Source organism: Pyxicephalus adspersus, chromosome 7, assembly GCF_032062135.1.
Source record: "Pyxicephalus adspersus chromosome 7, UCB_Pads_2.0, whole genome shotgun sequence".
NCBI lineage: Eukaryota > Metazoa > Chordata > Amphibia > Anura > Pyxicephalidae > Pyxicephalus > Pyxicephalus adspersus.
The window spans coordinates 54,802,071-54,829,533 of record NC_092864.1 but is presented as its reverse complement, the minus strand read 5'-3'; the positions used below and the strand labels follow the sequence as shown (position 1 = coordinate 54,829,533).

The window sequence follows — 27,463 nt, the reverse complement described above, 5'->3', positions numbered from 1 at the left end:
ATTAATCATTAACTTTATTGTTAATGATAAATGCAAAAACACAAGCTAACCAATATGAAAGAAGGCCATGCTTCTATACCACTCTATGGCAGCTGGCTCTATTTTCCGCCGGAGTAGTGTGCTGCTTAAATGTTTACATAGAAGGAGGAGACCTGGGAAAGCCGTGGGCTGCAGTAATCATATCTATTATATCAAATCTTAGATAGGGAACGCCATTTACATTTGTAAGTACAGGTTGCAGGCATAGCCTTAATGTAGCAATCAAATGATAAATAGATTAAAAAAAAGAAAGGAATGGGGTTCCCATTTTATGTCCATGATGTAACAGCTGGACAAGGTACAAGTGGTCAGCTACTTGTATCAGTGCTGGCCTTTAAAGTATGTGTCAAGTGAAAAATATGGTTGCTGCCATTGCTGGATAGTTCCCTTGCTGTGTTGGGAAAAAATTCTGGAAATATATGGAAGAAGAAATCTCTGGCCAAATCAGATTATCATCACAGTGGAAAGAAAAACATGGATACTGACATTTTTAGAATGCTTGAGGCTACCCTTATATTTCTTTCCTTACAGGTGTATAGAAAATTGTATTTTATTAGTAAAGAGGAAACAGAAGAAAACTTATTCTGAACAAGTTTGTCAGTTGCAATTGCTGACTTCTTCTCACAATGTTATTTGCCCGGCTGTCATGACAGTTTAATGACGTTGATGCCCTCTGAAGCAATGACATGTTCAGGGCTTTATTTTAACTTTGTAACATGTCAGACACACAATCAATATTTAATGAAGAATAACCTGCAGTAAACAAAGGTTTTCTGGATATGAGGTCTATCTGTACTGACCAAAAACAATCAGATAATATTATTCATTTACTGATTTCCAGCTCTACACTATTCTATTAAATCGGTTTTATTGCCGTGAAACAACATAGACAGTATGTTTTTTAGCCTATTGGCAAACTCTGACAATTAATACAAGTGATCATGGTTAAGCTAAATATAGACAGGCAGTCCACTGATCATTTACTACATTTTCCAACAGCAGAATGAACAAAGTAGTGATATGCAAACAGCGATACGGAGAGGGGTTGGGGGGGTGAATGGGAGTCATCCTGCTGCATCCTCCCCATATTGCGGTAGGATATTAAGCAACATGGGGGAAAGATGTACAGAATCTAGATTTCACCCTAGACAATCAAGAACATTCGTCTAAGGCAGGGGTGCCAAACTCAGGGCCGAAAATACTAAATGTCTACTAGAGCTGGCACACCGGTAGACAGTGCATGTACCCCTAATACTACAAATTTCAGAATACTCTGCTGGCGTGTCAATCAGGACCCACATGCGTCCCTTCCTCTGTTGATATTCATTAGCGACCTACCTTAATTGTAGATATTTTTTCAAAAATTATCAAGGCTGGCCCGTGACTTTGTTCAAATTTATAATTTTGCCCCACTGTGTATTTGAGTTTGACACCCCTGGTCTAAGAAAACAAAAATCTAGCATTTGAAGTAGCTTTTTTGTTGTGACAGCCTATAAATGTATCCCCACAAGGCCAATATATTGCCTCAAGTCCCATTTGCAAAGCTGCACTGCTCCTCTGCGGGAAACACATCTGCATCCTCACTTCCAGTAAGAAGCAGCACAGTACAGCTAAGACAACACATGCTCCAATTTTATATCTCTAAGTTGGTTCTTCTGGCTGATTACTAAACCTTTATTCTGGCAGTATGCTTTGTTAGGGATATATAGAGGAAGAGGGGGGCAACAGAGGTGATAGAGAATTGTTAAAGTATACCTCCAGCTGTTTTTATCTATTTTTTTATAGAGTAGAGTGACACTGTACAAACCCTGAGTAAATGATTCTATAAACAATTGCTAATTGTTATTTGGGTGACAACTAGAAATGTTTGCTGTATAGACAAGTTTTTTCTGAGTGATCTATACGGTTCTATAGATGGAGGAGGGTGAGCTAGAGGCTCTCCATTAGAAAAACAATACTTGTCATTAATGGTCAGTTGTTTAGGGATCTGGCACGATGGATCACTAAATTACATTGTGGGCTTGATGTACTGACACTAAATATTTACTTAAAATAATCACAAATTCTCCCCTTGAGCAAATAAAAATCTAGCATCTGTATGGGTCTAATGTCAGATTTGTGTTTCTGTCTGTGTCCCCAGGGGGTTTCAGCCTCTTGATCTGTCTTAGTGACAATTATCGCCGGACAGAAAGTGATGAGGAATCTCAATTTTACATTTATCAGCAGAATAAGACAATTCTTCCTATAGGGGAAACATTCTGGTGACAACTGTCTAGATGGGGGATTCCCTTCACTTTAAGAAAGATTGCTACCCATGTCCTCCTGTGTCTCCTGAACAGGACGTGAAGGAACATTGCCTTAAGTTTAAACTTTTCCTAAATCTACCTAAAAGAAAAAATTTGGCTGGAGATGCAGTTGAACATAGATATGGGAGGCCTGACCCTGTCTCGCCTCCAACAATGTCTTGCAGCTACTCTGTAAACTGTGTGAGAAGTAAGGCAGCTGGAAGGGCAGCAGCTGTCAGATGTCAGGAAATATCTCATCCTCTGCTCAGACTGAAGAGTCAAACCAGTTTATAAACTTAAAGTGTACATACAGCCAGAAACTGTCACTGGTAGTTTTACTATGAGTAGGACTGAATAAGCTATCTATGGCTGCCTCATTTCATTTACGCACACTTCCTGTGCTGCAAACACAAACTTACCAGACAGGAAGTGAGGGGAAATCAGCAACAGGAAAACAGAGATGAAAAAAATAACCAAGGGTCTAACCTTTCCCAATACCACTGAAGAAAAAGCAATAATATTTCTGTTAGGCTACGATTAGGCTGGCAATGAGGTTGTGGTGTAATTATTATTATTATTATTAATAATAATAATAATAATAAACAGAATTTATATAGCTCTAACATGAGAGAGCTTACAATCTAGGAGGTGGGGGAAGTAACACACAACAGGAGGGGAGATATGTACTGGTGGGAAGTAGTAAGGGTTTAAGAGACAGAATAAGATGGGTAGGCAAGTTTGAAAAAAATGAGTTTTGACTGCTCCTTTAAACGAGAAGAACATAGGAGAAAGCTGGATAGGAGGCGGATGACCATTCCAGAGAATTGGGGCAGCTCTACAAAAGTCTTGGAGCCATGTGTGTGAGGTTATGAGTGAGGAAGTCATTAGTTGGTCATTGCAGGAGCGAAGAGAGTGGCTAGGGGAGTAAGTCAGAAAGGTAAGTGGGACAATAACTGTGGAGGGATTTGAAGGCAAAGCACAGAAACTTAAATTTGATTCTAAGGTGAAATGGAAAGAGAGATCTGCAAACAGGCAGCGGAAGAGGAGCAGTGAGGAGGATGGATGAGTATTACTTCCTTGTGGCAGGAATCACAGTTTTGGGGGAGACACTACAAGTATCTTCTCCCCATGGCATCCCCAAAGTTGCAGGTGAAACTTAAAACTGAAATAGCACTGCAACTATAATTCCCTGTGTCTTTAAAACAGTCCAATGCGAGGCCAAGCGGGGGCAAAGAGGCCGCTGGTCTATAGACGCAAGTGATGCAGGGAATTGTAGTAGCAGAGCTATTTCAATGCAGCGCCGGGCCAGCTGCAATTCATATTTAGGAATCCTTTGGGTGCCAGATTTGGCCCGCGGGCCAGAAATTGACTCCCCTCTGCCATAGAGAGTGAATAGGGGAGGCAGTGATTGGCACAGTATGGCTCACAGCCCCCCACTGTCAAATGTGTTAATGCTGATTTTGTAAGAACCAGCAATGTGGTACAACAGAACAAGGAGCTGGCAAAATGCCAACCACATGGGGCCACACAACACCCAGAGGAAGGCATGATATATGAATAAATAAGGGATTACATATCTAGATACCAGTGACTACATTTCTACATTAGAAACAGAGCTGTTTTATCCTTGATGTAATCACCAAGTGGCTGGACTAGTTAGTTCCCCAAATAAATTTGTTTTGCAAGATATTTCACAAAGCTTTTTTCTGAAGGTGATTCAGTCACTTTTATGAGTACAATCATTGCCAGCAGTACTCCACCCAGAACAGCCATTGCTGTGTTTCTGGAGATTTGCAGCAGTCATTGTGCAGACCTGTGGGTCACACCTTGTTCTCCCATTTGGTTCTGTGGTTATATCTCAGTCCAACATGTAGATACCAAATGAACAAAAATGGCACCTTCTAGGGCAGAATAGAATATGAAAGCTTTGTCCGGGGTTGAAGTGTAACTGCTGTGCACACATAATGAAGCTTGCATGTATTTTTAAACATTTGCATAATTCCAGCAGATGCATTACCATTATTGCATTGCATATCTGGAATGCAGCTTCTGCTAATACAAAAACACAAACCCTATATTTCAATGTATACTGACATGTAGTATGTGCAGTGCTGTGAGCAGGCGGATGTAGTAAAAGTAGGATGATATTTGAATACATGACTCTGCATTGACTTTTCACTATCTGTAGAATGAAACTGATGCAGTGAAGGCTTCCTATTCCATTACCCAAGCGAAGACATGAAAGCGGCAGCTTGATAACAGAACACGAATGCTATGCAGCAACCATCATATGTCACATTCTAACAGTCGGATGACGGATGATTACAGACTTACTTATTGTTTATCTGCCAATCTAAGTGTAGGCACTACTTGTTGATTACAACTGGAAATATATTTCCAGTATTAGGGTGACAAGACTACCTTTTCAGAGCATGCATTTGGGAACAGTGTTGTCACCCTAAACAGTTCTGATCATTGACTACAATAAAGCTACCACCTACATGTCCTCCGACGCAGTCTAATATGAAATTAACTCAGTCAGGTGTTCTCCCTAGACCCTTTTAGCTGGGCGCCCCCCCTGTCAACTTTCAGCAACCACCCGGGTTTTTTGTGTGGTTACTGAGGAGTTGGGTCACAATACAGGGGCTGCCACCCACCTACAATTTCTTACCACACTGTAATGTGCACCTCATGCAAAGGATCATGAACATATAATCCTTTAGAAATGTCTGCAGTCACAAGGAGAACTAAAGTTATTATAGATGAGATCTTTATGCCACTGGAATGTCTACTATAGATGGTAAAATTAGAGAAAGAATAATTTCCTCTCCTCCTCCTGTGCCACTGTCTGTCTCTGTCAGTTCTTTGCAACCCCTTTTAATGTACAGCGCTGTGTAATAGGTTGGCGCTATATAAATACTGTTTAATAATTATAATAATTATTCTATTAGATAAATTGTTCACTGAACACCTTCCTTCTACATTTTGGAGAATTAGGTTGTGTTTGTAGCTTAAATCAGGCATACTTCTTAATAGAAATAGCAAAGAGTGAACAGACAGGAAGTGTATTACTTCCAGGATCACCAGGTGAAAAGAGAAAATAAAAGCCTAAAGAATTGAAGACTTATACAGACACTGACAAGCTGTAATATAGGACACTGCTGTTCCCGAGTATAGACAGAATTATTAATGTTCCTGAGTATAGACAGAATTATTAAATAACATTATGTAGTATGAGCAGCTACTCAATCCCAGCTACACAGCAGATGAGCCGCTTTCAATTCTGTGCTAACCAATCCAATCAATAACCGATCATTCGGAACACACACACAAATTAGGTTTTATTGGATAGAAAGTTGTCGGAATTCCCATCAGATGTACCCACCGTCCCTATACACAATACAACAAGTGTACTTTTTAGTGACATTCACCAATACGTAGGATGTATTCACAACTGATCAGAACCTGATCAGTCTCTTAGGATCAGCCGGCTCCCTTTAGATCCGATTTTGGATTCAGATTGGAATTTAGATTCGAAGTGAAATCTTCTGCATGTAGCAGCTCTATAGCAGAATACAGATGAACATTTTAAATACGCTTGAATTTTAAGAATGCTTTTTTGTGATCATTTCGATCAACGTTAAAACAAATGAGCACTGTTTAGTTGTATGGAGAGGGAAGGACAGGTGGGGGACACCCTGCTGCATCCTCCTCCTCCAAAGCAGTCATTCCTTTAGTGATTCACTACAGCAGATTGCCGTACACACACTAGATCTTCACCTGAGACGATCATATCAATCCATCCTGGATGACAGTCGCCTGGTGTGTGTTCCTAGCATACCACGGATGACATGTGGACTCTGGGTAACCCATTGGCACCTGCAGATCTACAGCACACAGAAAGAAACTTTCCCTGGGTGAGATCCTCATGTGCAGTGCCCTGTGGTGACCAATCCCCCTCATCTAATGGGCAGATGTCACCCAGCAATGTGCCCACACACACTTGTCTGTCTCTTACCACATTCTGTGCCTCCAGGCTCAGGCAGTCTGATATGTCCTGCATGGCTGTCTCTTCCTGTCCTCTGCAAGTCTTCCTCTCATTCACAGTTTCCAGCTTCTTTCTAACAAGACTCCCCAGGGCTCAGCTGGCTTCTTAGAAGGGGATTAGTGCTGGGGGCGGCCAGTCATTAGCTGCCTGTCAGCTGTGTAGCACGAAGAGGACCTGTCTATGGCGCCTCTCACAGGAAGGCAGGTCACCTGACCAGGCACAAACAACACACGGCCAGGTAGATGACCTACCGGTGCAGAGAGAGGCTGAAGGGAGGTGCAGGAACTGTGCACACAGGCGGCTGTTTCCTCTGTGTGACTCAATGCCCGCCCCCTGCACTGGAGAGTTTCATCACAACTCCCTGAGCACTGCCTTATAATAACAACCTGTGTGTGCACGGGGCCTGACAGGACTGCCGCTTCCTCACTGACACCCTCCGGGGTCACACCGACTCCTATTACAGTGCCTTGTGTAAATCACCCCGGGGGCAGCTGTGCAAGGGCCTCTGCCACATCCATTCACTACCTGATAAAGTTCTGCTTTAATAACTTCAATAAACTTGTACAAACATAAAAGAAAAGCTATTGTGTGATACTTCAGCCCCACCTCCTAGATTGTAAGCTCTTCAGGGCAGAGTCCTCTGCTCCTCCTGTGTCACTGTCTGTCATTTGCAACCCCTAATTAATGTACAGCGTTGAGTAATATGTTGGTGCTCTAAAAATTCTGTTTAATAAGGCTTAGTCTATACGGACATTTTCCACAGCGTTTAACCTGAGGCTTTTAAAGCCCATGTTTGAAATTCCAATGCATTCCAATAGGCTAATCTACACCAGGACGTTTTCTTTGAGGCATATATATGAGCGTTATTTATAACATTGCTTGCAACGTTTAAAAAATAAAACGCATGGTTAACACTGAAAAACAGCCAAAAATTTCAATGGGGCGTTTTCCTGCGTTTTTTAAGCACTTGAAAAGTAAGCGCAGGAAAACACAGCATAGACTTTTTTAGAGTTTTAAAGCTTGCTTTTAATAAAAGTGCATAAAAACGCATATAATTGCAGAAGGGACGTTTACATGTGTTTTTAAAAAGGTCTGTGTAGACCCAGCCTTAAGCTATTTTAATAACACGAGCAATACATAACATTACAATAACAACCTATTGAGCCATCCTGTCACACATTGAAATCATTTTATACTTACCTTTCTCTGAGGATGCGAGTGAAAATTGTCATTCAGGGTTGCCATGGTTTCTGGGAAAATGGCTTACTTTATGGTCTTTTTTTCTATTGATAACAATGACAACAAGGCAAATTTTTAGCAGACAAGATGAAGGGTGCCAGGTGCTGCTACCCTCAATCCTTCAGGGTGCCAGATGCTGATACCCACAATCCTTCCAGGTGTGTCAGATAGAATGCCCCACAACCCAAGCCGCTCTAGTTTCTCTCAGGGCAATTCCTGTCACAAAATGGCCGGTGTTATGTGCATTGGTGTGCTGCGGTGCCATGTGTGGTTCACTGCATTGGAAAAAAATAGAAAGAATGCCAGTCATGTGAATGAGCGGCCTAATGTTACTTCTCCTTGGTTACAGCAATGCAAACCCAGCCTTAGAAAACTGTCACTGCAACATGTGTTCTCATTGGAAATTTCCCTTTTTTTTAGATTTTTACACACCGTCCATCCTTGTAGCAATAGGCACTAAGAGCTCTATTCATAAAACAGGAATCTGACATTCCCTCAGACATTCCCTGGTGGGAATCAATTTCTGCTATTGAAACACATGGATCTGGAATCTTTCCACCAGGGAATATTTGACGGAATGGCAGATTCACTGTTTTCTAATTAGAGCCCTAGGTCAATGACATGGCCCAGCGAGGACACAGACAGCCATAGAAGACTGACAGGGTTGCTAGTGCGTACCTATCTTCAAATATACAAGTGGTGGAGTGTTACTATGCATATAACAAACTTTGTGGTAAGGAAGAGCATTCATTTGGACTGCTACAATGTACTACAAAGTTTGCATGTATAGTAGTGCCCTGCAACACTGGAAAGATGGGGAGCCACCCAGCACCTATGCAGGGCACTAATATGAATGAGCTCTTAATGCATGTTGGTAACATTGTACGTGGGTATTGGAGGGCATTCCATCTAATGGACTCCAAAGCTTTGCACCATTGCCACTCCACCACTTGTATATTTGAAGACAAATATTTGTTCTGAGATTAGCCAAAAATTGGTCAGGTATGTTTTTAGTGCATATAAACTTACTAAGGTTCAATAGTAAATAAAGCATCACAATGCATATCAACAAATCAAACAAACATCAGCGTGTATTGATACACATGGATATAAAAATTCTACTCTCTCACTAGTAAATATACAACAAAAGCCATTAGGCCCAATCCTCAAATCTAAGCATCTTAATCTTCAGTACATAACTGTAATCCTCTTTTAAGAATGTTTTTATAACCTATGAGTTTAAAGACAGAAATAAGTAAAAGGTAAAGTTGTGACAAGTATTGGTTTAAAAGAACTAGCATATAAATAATGCAGTGAATGTGACATTTACAGCAGGTGAATCCATCCCTGCAATTAAAAACTCATGCACCAGGAAGAACACCTGCAGTAAAAGTTTAGTGAATGTCACAAATACTGCTATATAAATATACCTAGTATAGTGTGTTCCTGGTACAGAGAGCATGGTAAAGTTAACAATAACAAAGGTTCTTGACTTGACCCGTGCATATATTCTACAACCTCCAGTCAATCTTACAAGTAGTTTGTGCAGTTATTATACTTTACATGAAGCCTGCCTAAACCTATATATACAGGTCCATATATGATGTTATCCTGCATACAGTAACAGACATCTCCAGTACACGCACATGGTTTTATGTTTAATAAAAGCACTCCAAGCTTTTAAAAACCTGGGGCACTCAAAATCAGAAATACAAAATTACGAAACTCAGAATAGCAGGCCAAATGTAAAGCACAAACAGCTTGAAAACGGGGGTTGGATCAATACATCTTTTTTTTAAAGTTAATATTATTAGTAATATTGTAAAAGTGCACAGGAAAAAAATAACACAACATAAAGACACCTATATGCATTGGCTATAGAAGTCTTGACTATCAGACCTTTCAAACTTCAACATGCCACTTTTACAGCAGCACCTTGTTGACCAAGATCATGTATGCAATTGAAAAGTCACCTCCTTGCAATGAATTTTTAATTTCTTTGTTCCCTTTCATCTTTCTAGTCGTACAAAAGAAAGAAATGCGATACAAAAAACTCACATAAGTTTCACGTTGTTTACCGTCGCGATAGAAAAATAATGTTTGCAATACTTTTATAAGTGTCTAAATAGACAAACACTGGACTCAAATGCTGAGCGTGTCCAATTGTTCATATGCTAAATTTCGACATAACCCCCAATTAGTATTTCTTTGAATTTAGAATTGCTGGGTAAGCCACCTCCATAGGTGTCCATTTGAACAAGGCCTAAGCCCCCCTTTAAAGGGAATCGTGAATTCAGAACTCCTGATAAATAACAGAGATACAGCATAAATATAGTTATTCTAATTCAACCAGCTGTTCTGAGAAAAAAATATTAAGTAAGCTAACTATTTTTTATTATTATTATTATTATTATTAAACAGGATTTATATAGCGCCAACATATTACGCAGCGCTGTACATTAACTATGAAAGTTTTGCTTCAGTTTTGTGGTCCAGGGTTACACTACTACCACAAGCAGCAATTACCTACAGCAAACACCTTCCTTATAAATAGTTCCATGTGGCAAAATTCCACACAGCCCCATTGTTGCAGAATTTAGATATTGCTTATTGTTGGTTGATTACTCTAAGTGACTTCAAAATATTGGTTCACCTTTATTCAAAGACCAAACAAATTGTATCTTTAAAGTAGAATGGCTTCTATATCCAATATTATGAAGCAGCCATTCTCAACCAGTATCCCCTGGCGTGCAAAGTGTTCCTTGAACTTTGAAAGATTAAACCTCTACTTTTCGTAGACAGCAGCATGATATCAGAGATCATTTATCTGTCTTCAGGTTGGCATTCAGATCACCACCGTAAGAGTAACATTGTTTTAGCTTGCCACTAATGTAATAGGTATTTATCCCACTGACACTGAATGAATTGGGTTTACCAGAGATTGCCTAATTCTTGGAAATAATTTAAATCGTTACTCAGGTGTGAAGAGGTTGAGAAAGGCTGATCCAAAGCCTAGGATTTAAAACCGATTTTGGTAATATATTTTTCACTATATACAGAATTCACTACTGTATATTATATGCAGCCGATGCATGAAGTTCTATTTATAATATCTGAGGCTAGCAGAGAGGGTGGCTGATGACTCCTGCAGGCACACCCTGCCCTGGCTATTTTTGTATGTATACTGTTTTTTTCCTGGCAAGCTGGGAAGGTGACAGAGGAAGAATGAAAATGCTACATGTAAAATGAATACAATCTATACACTGAATCTGTGAATGAGAGAACCATGTTATAGACATATATAAAACATCTCTACATGTGTTACAAGTGCATTTAAAAAACTATATGTCTGTAAAAAAAAAAGCCCTTGATTTTTAATAAGGTTGACGTCCCACAATAATTTACTATGTCATTTTTTGGCTGAATTCACACCGTTGCATTCTTAAAATGTTGTGTTTTAGCTTCTGAATAAGTTATTGTTACACAGTCACCTAAAATACCCTTCTTTAACTCATATTTACAGCTGCTCACCCACTCCGCATGTTCCTGCTGCCCTCCCTTTAAAGTCTTCAAAAAGAACTAGTATTGTCAGTAGTTGAAAAGTGAATGGCAAAGCCCCTGCCACAATATGGCTGTACTGGGGCATGGGAAAAGACAGGTCAGGCTCAGTGCTGGATTATGAAGAGACGCAGGTGATGTATTACCATACCTAGAAGTCATGCAATAAATTGCAAATAAACTGAAACTCTGAGTAAAGGTCAGATAAGTGCCCAGCTATCCTTACAAATATGTGATTTCCTAATTGTGCATAATAAATTGTTTGTTGTAACTTCACATTGTCATTTAGGTTGGAATTACATTTTTTTACATTTACATTATTATTAAGTTCAATTCTTGTGTTGACAACCAAGTTAAATATTTTTGTATAAAGCAGCACATTCTAATCCTAATGTTATCAGCATTACAAGCTATATTGGAATCTGGAGCATGTGTATGATCTGATAAGAAGCTCTTACATGTACTTTTGTTCTTTTGTATTTTGCTGCAGTGAGTACTAGTTTGACCCATACAGTTACCAGCTTCTGCTATAGTCATTACAAGGTGTGCATTTTTGTTGTGCATGTATGGTTATCGTCAACTCAGCTTCACATATCAAGCCTTCATTGTCTTTGCCAGGGCTAAAAATAGCTGGCAAACTGCTTTCATTATTAAATATAAACATTTATAATACTTATAAAGCATTAGGACACCTAATCAAAGCAACTTCATATAGATAGGACACAAGCTTGAATCAAACCCAGGTTCTCATATTTGTAAGGCAATCATTTAACCTAATATGTTCTTTATGGATTTATGTTTTATTTACTTTTATAGCAGCACAGGCCACAAGTGATAATAAACTATATTAACAATATTAAAGCAAAATGTCACCAAGTTATCAAGCAAAACCAGCCTTCAATACAAAGATTTTTTCCCGATATTTTTTTCACATCCAATATGTCCTCAATATGATGGCCAACAGCATTCAACTCATTTCCTCTTAGCCCAGGAGCAACCTATCCTGTAACTGATCATTAGAAGGGGAAGCAGTACAATGATGAGCTCATGTCTCTGTCACGCAAATTTTTCTTCCCAACAACATGCTTCTTATCGGCACATGAACTGTGTGGTTCCTTTTGCTGCTTGTTTCATTTTATACTCCAACTCTTCTGTACAGGGATTACAAGAGGCTGATGATACCTTGTGAATTGTATGCACATGATACATCTAATGATATATTGAAAACTAAAAAACTGCAATATCACAGTTCAACTTTTTGGATATCCTTGGTAATATTTTGAGAGGTCCCAAGTAAGACCAAGTGGGATTATAGTTGAAATTAAAGTTTTAATAATTTCATCAGTTTTTCTTTTTCTCTTTTAGGACTCAAAATCTGAAGATGATGATAAATATAACGAAGAAGATAATTATAACACTGAAGTGATCAAAAAAGTAGACTGGATACATACACCCCACAAAAAACAAGAATATGAGGAACATGGAATAGATGTAAGTATGTGATAAAATCTTTAAATTAGTAGAAACTATATAGCTTTTGATCTCTTTGGGTTTCACCTTTGGCTAGAAAAAAAGCAATAGGAACAAGGTAAGACGTTTGTGTGCTATATAAAATAATTTGTTTCCATAGTTCCTCCATATAATATCACGTGTTTGACCGTATAAGGCTATTTTAGAAGCTGGGCATAAACATCAGATAGATCACAGCTCACTGCCACCAGCACTGCATGGTAGAGATTACACTGGCAGTAATCCATGAAGTGCTAACTCGCTAACTCGATTCTTTCAGAGGCCAAGAAAAGAATTAACCCTTTGCGCACAGAGATTCACCTGTAGATGTTCACTTTAAAGTATCTGTCTACTTTACTAAAACTTAATTATACAAGGAACGTGCTGGGCTTCTTTTATTTCTCCATTGGCAAGATCTATGTATCTTAGCACTGCTGATTATATTACTAGCCTAGAACTCCTGCTGCATTGCACTTGCTCTGAGGTTTTCTGATGTCTGCTACTCATGTAGCAAATTTGTATGCCTGTCCAGTTCTATTTTTGCCCTCTAAAGAATCAGGAAACTTTAAAGTAGCTTTCTCAACCAAGGTTCCTCCAGTTCAGAGGTTCCTGTGGGTTCCTTAAGTAATGCACAATTTATGATTTCTAGATAAGGTGCGACTTATACCAGTGACCTTATCCAGTATCTGTAAGGGGCATTCATCCAGAGTATTCTTCCTACAGACTACCAATTTAATTTGCTCTGAGATGTAGAAATTGTTTTATTGTCAGGGGTCCTTGAGACATATAAAATATTTTAAGGTACCATAATAAAACAGTTGAGAAAGTAGCTTGTTTCCCTGAAAATAAGCCCTAGCATGATTTTTCTGTATTTTTGAGGATGCTCGAAATATAAGCCCTACCCCGAAGATAAGCTACAATATATATAATGGACAAGAGGTGCTCATTTAAGGAAAGCGCTATTTCTAGATGTGAGAAATTGGGGCCAATGGATCTGAAGGAAATGGAGTCACAAGACATATGAGATGGAATTCAGGGTTTGGAGAATTATGATGATGTTCCAGAAGATGATGACATGACTGTATTTGAAAAAATGTTGATTATTGTTCATGAAAAAATAAGACATCCCCTGAAAATAAGCCCTAGTGCATTTTTGGAGCAAAAAGACACTGGAAACAGGGAAAGCTTTAGAAGGTGAAACTCATGGCGCCCAATTTAACCCCAACTACACTATCATGTGGGCATCACATCCAAAATTCAATGGTTATGTTTACATCTATTGTTTATATTAAATCATAAGTGTTCTGCTTTCAAACAGCTACTTTGCCGAACCATGACAGCTACTGTGTCCATCTCTCAGAGAAAAGGTAGCAAGCACTCGATACTCAGAGGATCTCAGAGGTGCACTCCAACTGCAGTCATTGACACATTACTATATGGACTTTTAGGCTATGTTCAGAGTAGCAGTATAGTTGCCATGCAGTTGCCGTTAGCATGCGTCAATGAACCACCGCCTCAGGGAAGATACTACATAGAGCTTCTACCTGCAGCAGCCAAATAAAGAATGAATGGGGACATTAACGCTCACTTCTGTCTGCTGCAGACATGATTACTTTAAGAACCAGTGCAGTGGGAGATGTTCAGGATTGCTTGATCCCACTTCAGATATTACCTGCCCTAATATATTTTATATTTAGGTAACAAAAACAGTAGGAACAACAAAATGTGGAGAATACCCACATCAAAAGACATACAGAAACAAGGTCAGGAAATTATGCATTAATTTTGTAAACCATTAAAGATATTCTTTTTTTTAGAAGAAGACTTCTAGCAGAATGTCAGTGTTCTTCATTTGTAAGAAAAGGCAATTTGCAGATCTTTCCGATAACTAATAATATTTACTTGAGCATTCATTTAGTTAGCGTACCTAAACTCGGAAATTTCACGTTACATAAAAGTGTAGACAACCCTTTTATGTAAGATAAAAATTCTGCTGTTTTTTTTTTTTTTTAAGTGCAACACAATTAAAAAAAAAAGTGCAGCACCACCTAATTTTTGATCAGTACATGATGGTCAGTGAGAAGAATGTCCGCCTTACAGATAGCCTGTACCTGCTCTGAGAATTGCTTAAAGCGTACATAAACTCAGAATTTTCACTTTAGTTAAAAGGGTAAAAAAAAGGGTGCAGCACCACCTAGGCAATTGAGAATGAATGGGAGTGCAAAGCCTCCCAGGATACCCACGTCAGGCATTCCGGGAGGCTCTTGGACACTCCTTCTACGCATGCCCGAGCATCTCGGGCATGCGCAGAAGGAGCTTTTTTGCTGAAAAAAAAATTGCCGATCTCACGCATGTGCATTCTACGTCACCCGATCTCGCGCCTGGGTCTGGTGATGTAGGATGAAGAACCCGGAAGAGAAGACGAAGATGGGGGCGCCCGGAGCGCCGGCTCCGGGATGGATGTCGGGACAACACGTGACCAGATGCCGGACACCCCCTGAGTTATCGGACAGTCGTTTTTGAGTAAAGTTCCTCTTTAGGTTTCCTGCATTTACATGAACCTACAATTCTCTCTGTAACTCTCTGGTACCCTCTACTGACGTTTTCATAACTTACATGCATTGTTGAAAAAAGCAACAGTTTATAAAACAAAAAGTGCAGAAACTGGAAATCCTGTAATATGAAAAGTGTTGTAACCCATAGCAAGCAGAATATATATATATATATATGTTGTATACATTAAGAGTAAAGGGAAGTCAGAGTGATGAATGATGAGTACCGATTGAAGCAGCGTTTACACATTGTTCTTTGCCTTATTGAAAGACAATTGATTATTGGGTAAACCTTTAACTTAGAAATTTTGATATATAGCAGAAATAGGAAATAATAAATGTACAGTGTGTTATTGCATAGACTGTACCATACAGAGGATCACCAGCCACATACAGTCATGTCAAAAAACAAAGTACACCCTCTTTCAATTCTAAGGTTTTATGTCTCAGAAAAAAAATCCTCTTAGCAGGTTTTAAAAATGATTTAAATCTAACCTCATTGTAAAACAATACACGGCGGATCCCACTATGTCCAAGCTGTGCTGCTGCTGAAGGTCAAGGCTGTCTGGCAGGAGTGCCTTGATCACAAGACAGCCTACACAGAATCATTAATCCTTTTGCAGGTGAAACAATTTGCATATATGTGGATAAGTGGTTTTAAAATATTTCTGTACCTCACTAACGCAAGCATATTGATATAGAATGAAATCAATTTATACTGCTGCATCAAACATAGTGTAGTACTACAGGGTGCAAAGCTATTCGGTTTTGTTTACCCGTGAACTTTAATCATTCTGAAATCTGCTTATGCTGTTCAAAGTTTATCTTTCGATTAAAGATATCTCACTCTGTGGCTGCAATGTTGAGAATAAAGATGATGCATTTTTATTCTATAATTTATATGCATTGTCTTGAGTCACAACACATTGATAATCAGATTTGTATGTAGCACTAAAATTTTGACCTTGTATTGCCTTTATTCCTGGATATTACTATGAGACTTTATGCTCTTGTACTATTGAGTTAGCCTCCATGTGTAACCCTATCTTAATATGACATCATAGGTGATACCAACACTCATGACAGTTAATAGAATCGGGTTACTTATCCAGTCCGAGGTCAGCAGCTGTCAGGCTTTAAAGTGTATGTCAGGTGCTAAACAGCTAATTGCTTTTTACAAACTTGTATAAATAATTATATCTTCTTACAAATAAAAGGATTATCAGTCAGCTTATTTTGAGATTGCTAAAATGAATGAAAAAGTATTTCCTGAACCAAAGTAAAACACAGTATTACTACTTTAGGTCTGGGTAATACAAGTCTAGGATCTTGTCTTTGCTGTGTCATAGGGCAGTGGTCGCCAAACTTTTCGGACCTACGGACCACTAAATTTACTGGCTCCAAACCACACATGCTGGGTGTCACTCAAAGGAGAAGAAACTTCCCCCATAGTGATGTCATGATGCCAGAACTTGCCCACTCTCCCATCGCAGGTCTGAGGGTTGTGTCCAGAGAAACAATCCGCCCACTTCCCTGAGCATGCGATGCGTATAGGGGACATGGTCTGAGGCTCTGGCCTGTGCCCCGTGGAGTGGGGGGTGCACCAGCCAGAGCTGCGGACCACCAAAATTTTCTCACGGACCACTGGTTGGCGACTGCTGACCTAGGGAGCTGCCACCCTTGCTGCTGTCTTCACAGCGGCATTCCAGCTCCACAGCAATTCTTCTTGGCCATTGGATGGCATACAAGCAGAAGTTACATTGTCCTTGGCAGCTGGCACTGCCACACATTTGTTATAATTAGGAGGGTATCTGAGGGTACAACTCCTCAGGTCATACGTCATAAATCTCAATCTGCCTCCACACTGTATATATCAAATTTGTAACATGTTCCGAAAAAAAGCAGCATTTTATTTACCTAATATCCCTATCTTTTGTATCAAGAAGCGCAATATAAACAATAGAAACTTGAAGATTGTTGTGAAAGCAATTGACCTGCAGATTACAATAATCCTCCAGAGGACTATGTGTATAATAGGAGTGTGTATAATGAGAGGGCTGTAATTTTAAAATGCCTTTTTATTGTGGTCAGTCAGGCAATCAAGCAAACCTGAACTGGATCTGGTCCAGGAGTGAAAACATTTGCTAACTAATAGCAATAGAAATCAATTCCAGGTTTGCTGGATCACCCAGCTTCACTGATGAAAGTGTATCTTCTCCAGCCTTGGAGAGCTTTATTAAATCAGGCCCTTTGTTTGAAACCCACTATGTGCAGTGCCATTTTCAGGTGTAACAACTGAATTCTAACCCATGTAGAAGGCTACATAGGTACAACTCTTCTGGTCTGCTAATCAGTCAGTAACAGAGACCTTTCAACATAGAAGTATAAAAAAAAGTTTGCAGTGACATCCCAGCTCTACATATCAACTCTACCATACCCGAACTAAAATTTCTACAGTTTTAATGGAAAAACTCAACATTTTCCTACCTACACAAAATAGTTATTACAGTTCAGACTTTGTAATAAAAGACGTGAACAAAACAGTAGAGAGAAATGTTTTCCACATAGATTGCTTTAATTCACAGTGATAAGAAGGTAGTCATAGCCATTCTGAGGGTAGCTGTTCATAGCTAATAGTTGATGCTATTAGTTGTTGATTCAACTCTGGGAATCCAAAGATCATTAGGAGGACAGTTCATTGGAACTTCCAATTTGCATTTTAAGCAGGTTATCAGTGTAATTAGTTCGTTAGAAAGTTCGAAATGCCTCTAAAAAAACTTGCTTTAATTATTTGCATTCTCTGAAAATGAGCATTTGTTCAGCCAATCCTTATTTTATATATATCTTGTACTTTTTATCTGCATGACTCTAATTACTTTGCTGAAGCTGAACAGCAGAAGGCAATTGACCTGCAGATTATAACATTCCTCCAGAGGGCTACGTGTATAATGAGAGCCATGTAATTTTAAAATGCATTTTTATTGTGGTCAGTCAGTTTAATTTAACAATTTCATCTCTATATCAGATTGTACATGGGGTATAACTATAGAATAAAATCTCCAGTTCTGTCTGCTTAAAATATTCTATTTTATGTCCAAATGTGAGTACATTAGGCCTCAAAAAAAATATAATAATTTCCAATTCTCTTGGTAGGCATACCATATATATATCCCACAAAATAGTCCCACAAAAATGTTTGACTTTTTCAACTTCCATATAAAGGTCCATATTTGCCTCCATATAAAGGTGATATACTTGAACAAATTGTAACTAAAATATCAGCATAACCAGCACCACATACTCACTTTCCCTATGTTAACCGACTGACAAAATTTTAAATAAACTAAATAGACACCTTTTTTTTAATTAATTACTACGTTGATACTTTACTATGTATTTGCCACACCTTACAATGTACTCAACAAACCCTCTTTCAGTACTGAGTAGCGCTTTACCATGCAGGATATATAATATAATATTACATGAAATTCTCTATTTCCCACCACACAGTTCAGATAACACACAGCATATGTATCTAAAAATGTTATTATCTTATTGGGGTTTCCTATTCACCCACCACTTGTCACATTCATTTAAAACTGAAAGAATACATATACTGGAAGAGTTCTTAAAACGCTGCAAAACATTTTAAACAATACAAGAACAAGTCCGGTCAAGTGTGACCAACCACTACTGGATACACAATGACCTGGATAAATGAGAATCTTCACAGACGTGTTCTAAAAAGAACTCAGGTTCCAGTCACAATCCCTTCTATATTTAGAACACAAGGCATCTCATTTTGTTTGGTTACTGAGATCAAAATAAATGTATGATATATTCAAGAATAGGGAGCATATAGGTCACTTTCCCTTTATCAGCACTGGTGCATAACAGATAGCCTGGAACAAGAATCATCAGCCCTGTGGAAGATCAAAATAGTGATCTGATGTATACACTGGGCTTATTCCAGGGGCCAAACAGATCCATGGGGTAGTGAAAAGAGAATGTGCATGTGGGTTGGGCAGCAGTTATGTGAACCTTTTTCTCCGCATGGTCAAAGCATAAGGCTGCACTGGTATGTTGTGTCAATAAATCCCCCCATTCTATTCCATGGTTGTAACAGATTGTGACTTTAAGCCATGTTACATTTATATATCACCACTGTCAGTGAGTCAAACAACAAATAAGTAGCATAGAGAGGTGTGAAAATTAGTTTAAAGACTCCATCATTCCTCTGTTATCCATTGACAACATATGGAAACGAATAATCAATGAACTATTTCTGCACATCATTATGACACAGATCCCGCACTGCATTCCAATGGATCATTGTATTTTTTACAAACACAGATGAGAATAAAAACACAGTATTCCTCACTGCTATTTCAAATGACAATCAAGCAAGTATATCTAATACATTGAAAACTTTCAGTGGGTATAGTAAACCCAATCACGAACACATATAACCACATAAATAATGGTAGAACCATAACCAAGAACCAAGGTATCACTTTTTACTTTTATTTCATTTGTCCATGCAGAAAATACTACACTGGTTACCTAGAAATTGTACATGGTATGTGGGTGTAATTGCAATGAGCTTGTATGTGACAGGGTAGGTTCAGGCCAATGCCATGTCAATGGCTAAATCCACAAAAAAGAATCTGGGAAGCTAACCAATGTTATTTGAACTGTGTATGCATAAGAGGCAAAGCCAAGGTACCAGACTTGTCTTCTCCTAAACCCGTGTTGGTGAGTATGTTGCACTGTGTATATTACACTTCATTCCTTCTTCACTCCTTCATTATTTCTCTGTAGATTCCAAAAACATTTCTACAGTCACTGAAAAAGGGGATATTAGAAGATGAAAGAAAATAAGGAGAAATCACAAAAATCAGGAGGCACTTTAGTGTAGTATTTTCTGTTGGGGAGAACGTGGGTGATTCAGCAAACTTAGGACAGATTTCTTAAAACCATTTGAGTTGGCAAATGATTTTAATCTTGAACCATCCCTTGTGTTCTGGTTCACCCAAGTTCTCCCATGATTGTCTATCTTCTGCAGTCTTGGAGAGCATTGATTATTCAAGCCGGATGTATCTATATTTGCATGTCAGTGGTTGCAGACACCAGTCCTGATTGGCAACTATAATTAATGCATGGGAATAATATGTCTCTCCACACAGATCTTATTAATGGGTCGCTCTCTAGAAATTGGCATGTCTTGAGACCTCATTGGCAATCTGACTTAGGTTACCAAGTCAACTTTGATTTTTTGGAGAACAAATCCATGATGAGCAAATTATACTTTTACTATGTTCCATAGCTACTTAGCATACTTCAAGACTCAAGCTAAATTGATACTCCTCTGAACTCCTTTTAGTAGCCCGGCACAGTACTTCTTTCCAGGCTACCAAAAGGAATGCAAAGATGTCTTCATGCACTATATCTGAAGAAGAAGCAAAAGCTACATAACATGATCAATGTGTTTTATTTTTATATACCAGACATTATATCCTCCTAAATTCTCCATTTCCCACCACACACAGTGTGCCCCTGCAGGGTTTTTTCCTCATAACACTAAATTGGAAGGTGTGCATGGCTATCTTTCTACATCATTCCATCCTTATTGTTTAATACCTGGAAGGTGTGGGCAGGTGTACGTCAATCCTCTATGCTTTTTATTATTGAGAGGGTAGATGCAGCTATTTTGTCATTGTGAAATTGTTTTTCTTATTTTTATTGCTGAGGAAATATGCCAACATATGAAAGCATGCTTTTAGTCAGCAAACCAATGACAAAGATCTCAAAGAAATGTGAGCGAGCATTAGATATTCTTAGAATCTTTCCTTTTACAGTAAACTTTCTGAACATTTCTTTTAGCCCATAACCAAATAAACATCTAGTTGCTCTGCAGCACAATATTTTATAAGAACTTGTAGAGCATGATGACAGAACCTCCACAGTCCACATCATTCTATAAGCATTCAATCCTTGTGAATAAATGCACGATTCAAATGACATGTTGAATTATAATCACCTAGTTAAAGAAGAACTCCAGGAATCCTTGTTTGTATAATTTGTGAACATAATGGTAAAAGGTCAGTGTTCTGGTAGATATAATGTAAAAAAAATATCTCTTTGGGCTTTGAAGTGACTGGGCCTGATTTATTAAAGCTCTCCAAGGCTTGAGAGGAAACACTCGTTTTTGTATCACCTGTAATATTATGAGTCTATTTATTTCACCTAACCACCTAACTTTTGTACTCTTGTAGTAATGCTGCTAATACAGATGGTAAAAAAAATGGTCTGAACCACCAGCAACAACTAGATCAATAAACAATCCTGGATCTGTGCGTGCCAATAAAGCATTGATACCACAGCAAATGGTAATAAACAAGCTCAATTCAACTACAGAGATTAGTAAATTGTCTAATTCAAGGCAGCCAATGGCACAGGAAGGCTGAAGGTCAAATCATGCGAGGTCAAAAAAGGTCAAGGTTCAACTTGCTAAAATACAGGTAAAAGCTCTCAGCAAAAGTTTTACAGGTTTGGTAGAGACTCACCTTTAAAACTGTTTTGGTGAACTAAACAGACATGCGCTTATGTACATGTGATGGAGGCAAACTAGAATATATGACTATGCATGTTGGAGTATGCAAGTAAGTAAGAAATATTTATCCACTTTTTAGTATTATTATTATTATAAATAATAATAAACAGTATTTTATATCACCAATATTTTACACAGTGCTGTACATTAAATAGGCGTGACTTTTCATGTTTTAACAAGGCCTCAGTGACCTCTCTGGCTGCAGACACAATGGCTTAATTCATACTCAAAGTTCATAGAAAAATAATATTTAACATTTTTTTTTCTATTATTAAATTCTTTTCTACTGTCAGCCTTCTAATCTGTATGTTAAACATAGAGAAGTTGAAAGGAAGGATAGGAGAGCATGGTTGCTTATCCCAACTCACATGACTTCTCTTAATCTGTTTTGAACTTTGCAGATTAATTGCCAGTGCTTATATCTCGAGAGGTCAAGTAAGGTCATGTAAAAAGTGTAATGTTCATAGTCAGGCCACAGGTCTGGGGCCTGAAGAGTAATACATAGTACACACTTCTGCAGTACAACAGACTTTGTCAGTGTTTAGACTGTAAAAGTAAACAAGTATGCAAAATAAAGAAACATAGTGATTTTTTTACAATGGCAACTGTACTGATTTTTACACCCCCCCCCCTTTCCAAAAAACAAATTATAATGTACTGTAGATATTTAAAATACATTGCACACATATCAATATATATTATTTTATACACTAGATTCCCAGATGTTAGTGAGTTACAAATGTTAACATCTGCAAACCTTAATTGGAAAAAGTTTGATCTCCCTTTCATATTTTTATTGTTTGTTGTGAGTACAAAGATTGTCAGAGCACTGTGTTCACTGTATGACAACCTCTTGTAATATGTCAAAACTAGCACATTTGTGTAGCAGACAAAGTAAGAATTGCTTATTGCATATGTATAACATGTTCAAATACTTAAATTACATCAATAAGATAGCTTTAACTGGTAAAACTTTTTTAAAAGGAACATATGTGAAATTTATATAATCACCAGTACAATAGTGTAAATATCCTTGTAGCATAGGGGTAATAAGACTTGCTATTGTTACAAAAAATGCATTGTTTTAATTGTGTTTGTTACATTGCTACCACATCTCTGCATAATTAACTTTATAGTATTTTTTCTAGCCTCAGTTAATAAGACACAAGCATTAACTTTGAGCTATTTAGACAAGTAATGATTACAGTCAAGTAGCTTTACCTAATAACTATAACTCACTTAGATTGGTCAGGGATTCTGCTGTGATATCTAGCCAGCAATGATCTGATTTTACTCACAGGAAAATATAATTAATATGGAATTTAGAAATGAGGTCTGTAGGCTTCAAGCTAAAGGACAGGCGACTTAGTCACCAGGGACACCCTGACAGAGGGGCCCAGCTGTCCCTATCAGTACATACCAGGCATAGCTTAAAGCCCGGCCTTTCCTCATTTACCTTATTAGTCCAAGAAAACCTCAAGCTAGTGGGGGCTAAAAGCCTACTGTGTTAACTACAGCTGGCCAATCCCCCCACAGAACAAAGGAAAAGGCTTTGGACACAATCTGGAAGTGAAAATAAAAACTGTAATTTATTATATTGATATTATGTAAATATGTTTATGTGATAATTAAAACAAAAATGTGTATGTCATTTGATCAGACTAAACATTATTCACTGGTCACAAATCTGTGATGGATTACAGCCAAAAAAAGCAGGTATTGGTTATCACCAAGTGAATCGTTTTCTGATACTTAAAACTCCTTTCCTAAAATGTGAAAGCATTAAGTAAGCACATACTTATTTTAGATTTATAATGAATGGAAAAAAGGGGAATTTTTAATCAAGAGAAACTCTAGCAGCAGTTCACAGCTTTGCTTGTCACATTATATCTAGCAGAAACAGTCCAAGTGCTGAATGAATTTATGTATGCCATGCTCAGCACGATACAGCACTTGTCTTGAAATAGTGTTTGCAGGTGCACACTTAGAAGAATATAGACGTTAGTATACATTACAATATTTTGCCTTTGAAAATGTACCTAATGCACAAACTATATAAAGTGATAGTCTTAATGTAGTATAACGAGGAGCTATCTTTTCTTTACATATCACAGTGCTAGTAATGGTCATAAGACCATAAGAGTATCATACATCCCTTAATTGTTTTGTCCTGGCTGAGTAAGGGATGTTAAGTGGGTGGATAGAACAGTAAATGGAAGCATGCAGAGAATGCCTCATTGACCATAATGTACGGTATGTGTTTAAATGGTTGTCATTCTTGTGTAAGTGTATATATATATATATTATAATATATTGTATTATATATATTTATTTATATATATACATGCACATCTCAGTGTATGATGCCAGTCTGGGTATCCTGGTATCCCCTGGGGCTGCCTGGGCTGAATAAACTCCCACACTATTGCACTGGTGTTACGTCAACTCAACCCAACTAATCAAGATGGCGAAGATCAGGACACCAAGAACAGAAGAGGAAGAAGATAGAAGCGCCTGCAATAAGACAATAACAAGTGAATCTATCATTTTATTTCGGAAGGGGCATTGCCTGTTCCTGCTGCAATAAAGGACCTGCCTGAGCACATTTTTTTAAATGTTTACATTTTGTTCTGCTATTAGTTATTATTATTAGTTAGTTTTAAAGTTATTATTACACAGTATTTATATAGCGCCAACATATTACGCAGCAAAGTTATAAACCTAAACAACCCACATTAGGTTTATACTTACTGCCTACATTCCTCTTCCACCTTTGTAAAGTTCCTAATAGAAATGCATCCTAGTTTTGTGTAACTGTCTTCACCTTGCTAACTGTGAAAGCCCAACGCCACACGAATCTTTTTTTGCATGTCAGACATTGGCAAAATGTTTTCTGCTGTCTCCAAAACTGTGGCAACAACAGCAAAAGCCAAATATGGAAATTTTCACACTTCTTGTCCTGGTGGTTACTAACAGCAATGTTCTTTGCACTTGATAGTTAATTAAAGTTGAATTTTGCAAGTGAGTAGAGAGCCCTGTATGCATTTTACAACTCTTTTTGCAGTCTATTCAGTTCTAAGGTAGCCAACATGCATTGTTGCACTTTTTGTGCCAACAATTATATTGATGCCCAAACAAACTTTCTGTTCAAATCAGCTAAATACATTCTAGGTGTATCAAAATAAATGGAGTGCAATGTCTTACAGTTTGTTTTCTTTAGAAAGCAGTCACTGGCCAGCATGCTAGAGAGAAGGACCATTGTACTCTGTTCAGGGGTCCAAAGCAAAGGTCCGAAATGCATTCTGATAATTCAGACCTACAATATCAGCAAAGCTTATGCTCCTTGCAAGTTAAAGAGGTCTGATATAGCTTCCACACAGAAAGCAAGGGTCCTTCTGTACAGTGTTTTGGCAGGGGATGGGATTTTCTACTTAGAATATTGCTGGTTTCTTACAGAAACAGTAAGCCTTTGCATACATTTTGCTTGGATGGACTCAGAATATATCTATAGTAAGTGATTTACACTTAAAGTTCACTGGGTTTAAGAACCTGTGTCAACATGCTTTGGGTATTTGTCAATGGCATAAGGTTGAGATTTATTTGAAATGCTTCTGTCATTTAATGACAAATCTAAAGGACCTGCTGTTGACCTCCTTCTAACCTACATGTGACATGCTTCAAATAGGTTTTGTATTACTATAGACTTGTATGGTGGAAGTGAAAAAAAAAAACAATGTCATAGGCCCTTAAGGTGATTTGTTTTTTTATTTCATCATATGGTCTAATTTAGTTGTCTATAGTATTTTCTATACTATTCTGTAGTACTTTCTGGGTAAAGCCCTGTATGATGGCAGAAATTTAGCATGTGTACAGCAGTACCTTGATGATGTTAACAATTTGAGAGATTGCTGTCATATTCTATGGAGAAGGACACAGCAGGGTGCATTCGACTTATTCTCCCCCTACCCCACAGAACTGAACATTGCTGTGTGTACAGTGCTTATTCATTCAACTGTCACTGGACAAGCTCATGAAAGATCATTTACGACGACAGAAATTTAACATCTGTGAGCAATTTAAGACTATATAGGAAAACCTACAGGGAAAGGTCTCATAAATTAATTAACATGGACAGAAGGAGCAGTTCTGTGGAACATACCAACCATTTTGATTCTCCCCTTAACTTTTACAGTTCAATTGTTTTCTTCTAAGCATCTTTGGATAAAGATTACCATGGCCATGACAAAAAACAATTCTCCCACAACATACAGAACTAAATTCCTTTTATATCCTTTGGTTTATTTTGCTATTGCAAAACAAAATACACTTAGGGTCACTTCTTTTACAGATAAGAATCATTGATTACTAAGTAGCCAAACTTTAAATATTTTTCTATAAATCTTGACATGCAAAGTTTACCACAACAATAACAATCAAAGCGTGTAAACTTTACATTGGGAAAAACATTGAGATAAGGAACTGTTTTAACTTTTTAACAATTAATGATAACAAGTTAAAGTATAAAGGTCCTGGGAACAAAAACAATGAAGTCTTTGGCAATCTGTTTTGTGGCACCGAAGCAGAACTGGTGTGCTTATCTGCCACTAAACCAGACTCATGACACAGATCAGACTTGACTGCTAGAACAGAGATATGCCATCTGCCTTGACCCAGAGATGGCTATTTTAGGCTGTGTCTCAGCAGGAAGCATTCTGTGCTACCCACACTAATACCCAGGCTTTCTACACTACAATTTAGTTTGATCTAGTCTATAACTATAAATATATATTTATATATAGTGTATGACTTGAGGGAGAAAATCCAGCACCATAAGAGATACCATGGCACATATGAACAATTCTAGTAACTGAATAATCTATTGAATACAGTCCAGAGATATAGTCATCCATGGCTTAGCAATGAGAGCCTTGGCTTCTAATGGAATCTTTTGTAATGTAACCACATGAAGATCGCTGCGATCATTAAAGGAAAGTTGTGGTAAGGAAATATGGACGCTGCCATTACTAACTCCTTCTTCCAGGTCATTAAGGTCATTAAGGTCCTAAAACCAGAGACAGCCTTGCAAAAAGCATAAAAACAGGTCAGAAATGGTAGCACTAACAGAGTACTTCTAACACCATAGGTTTTACACATTCCTTGGCTAAAAGGCCAAAGTGCTGGGGGATGTATTGTGAACAATCTCATAGGTTGCCATCTTGCCATTATCAGGCCCCCTACTAAAGCACATACAACCGCCTTTACTTTCTACTTCTTGGCCCAGCCATTTTCCAGAGAATCCAGTGAAAGAAATGCAACTAGTCCTGGTAAGACATAATGGGCCTGATTTATTAAAGCTCTCCAATGCTGGAGAAGATACACTTTTATCAGTGAACCTGAGTGATCTAGAAAACCTGGAATGGATCTGGTCTAGGATTGAAAACATTTGCTAACAAATAGAAAATGACTTTTAAGAAATCCAGTCCTGGGTCACTGATGAAAGCGTATCTTCCCCAGCTTGGGGAGCTTTAATAAATCAGGCCCAATGAAGCACAGCATAATTTAACTACTAAAAAAAATCTTCATCACTGCTGGCACCAACCCTACATAGAATTACCAGTAG

The 27,463-nt window shown here is 38.1% G+C and overlaps 1 protein-coding gene across 1 annotated transcript in view; it reads right to left on the bottom strand.

Annotated features, from left to right (window-relative positions):
• LRRFIP1 (LRR binding FLII interacting protein 1) overlaps positions 1–27,463 on the bottom strand; it is a 52,570-nt gene that overhangs the window by 23,827 nt on the left and 1,280 nt on the right. The gene's annotated exons all lie outside the window — the stretch shown is intronic.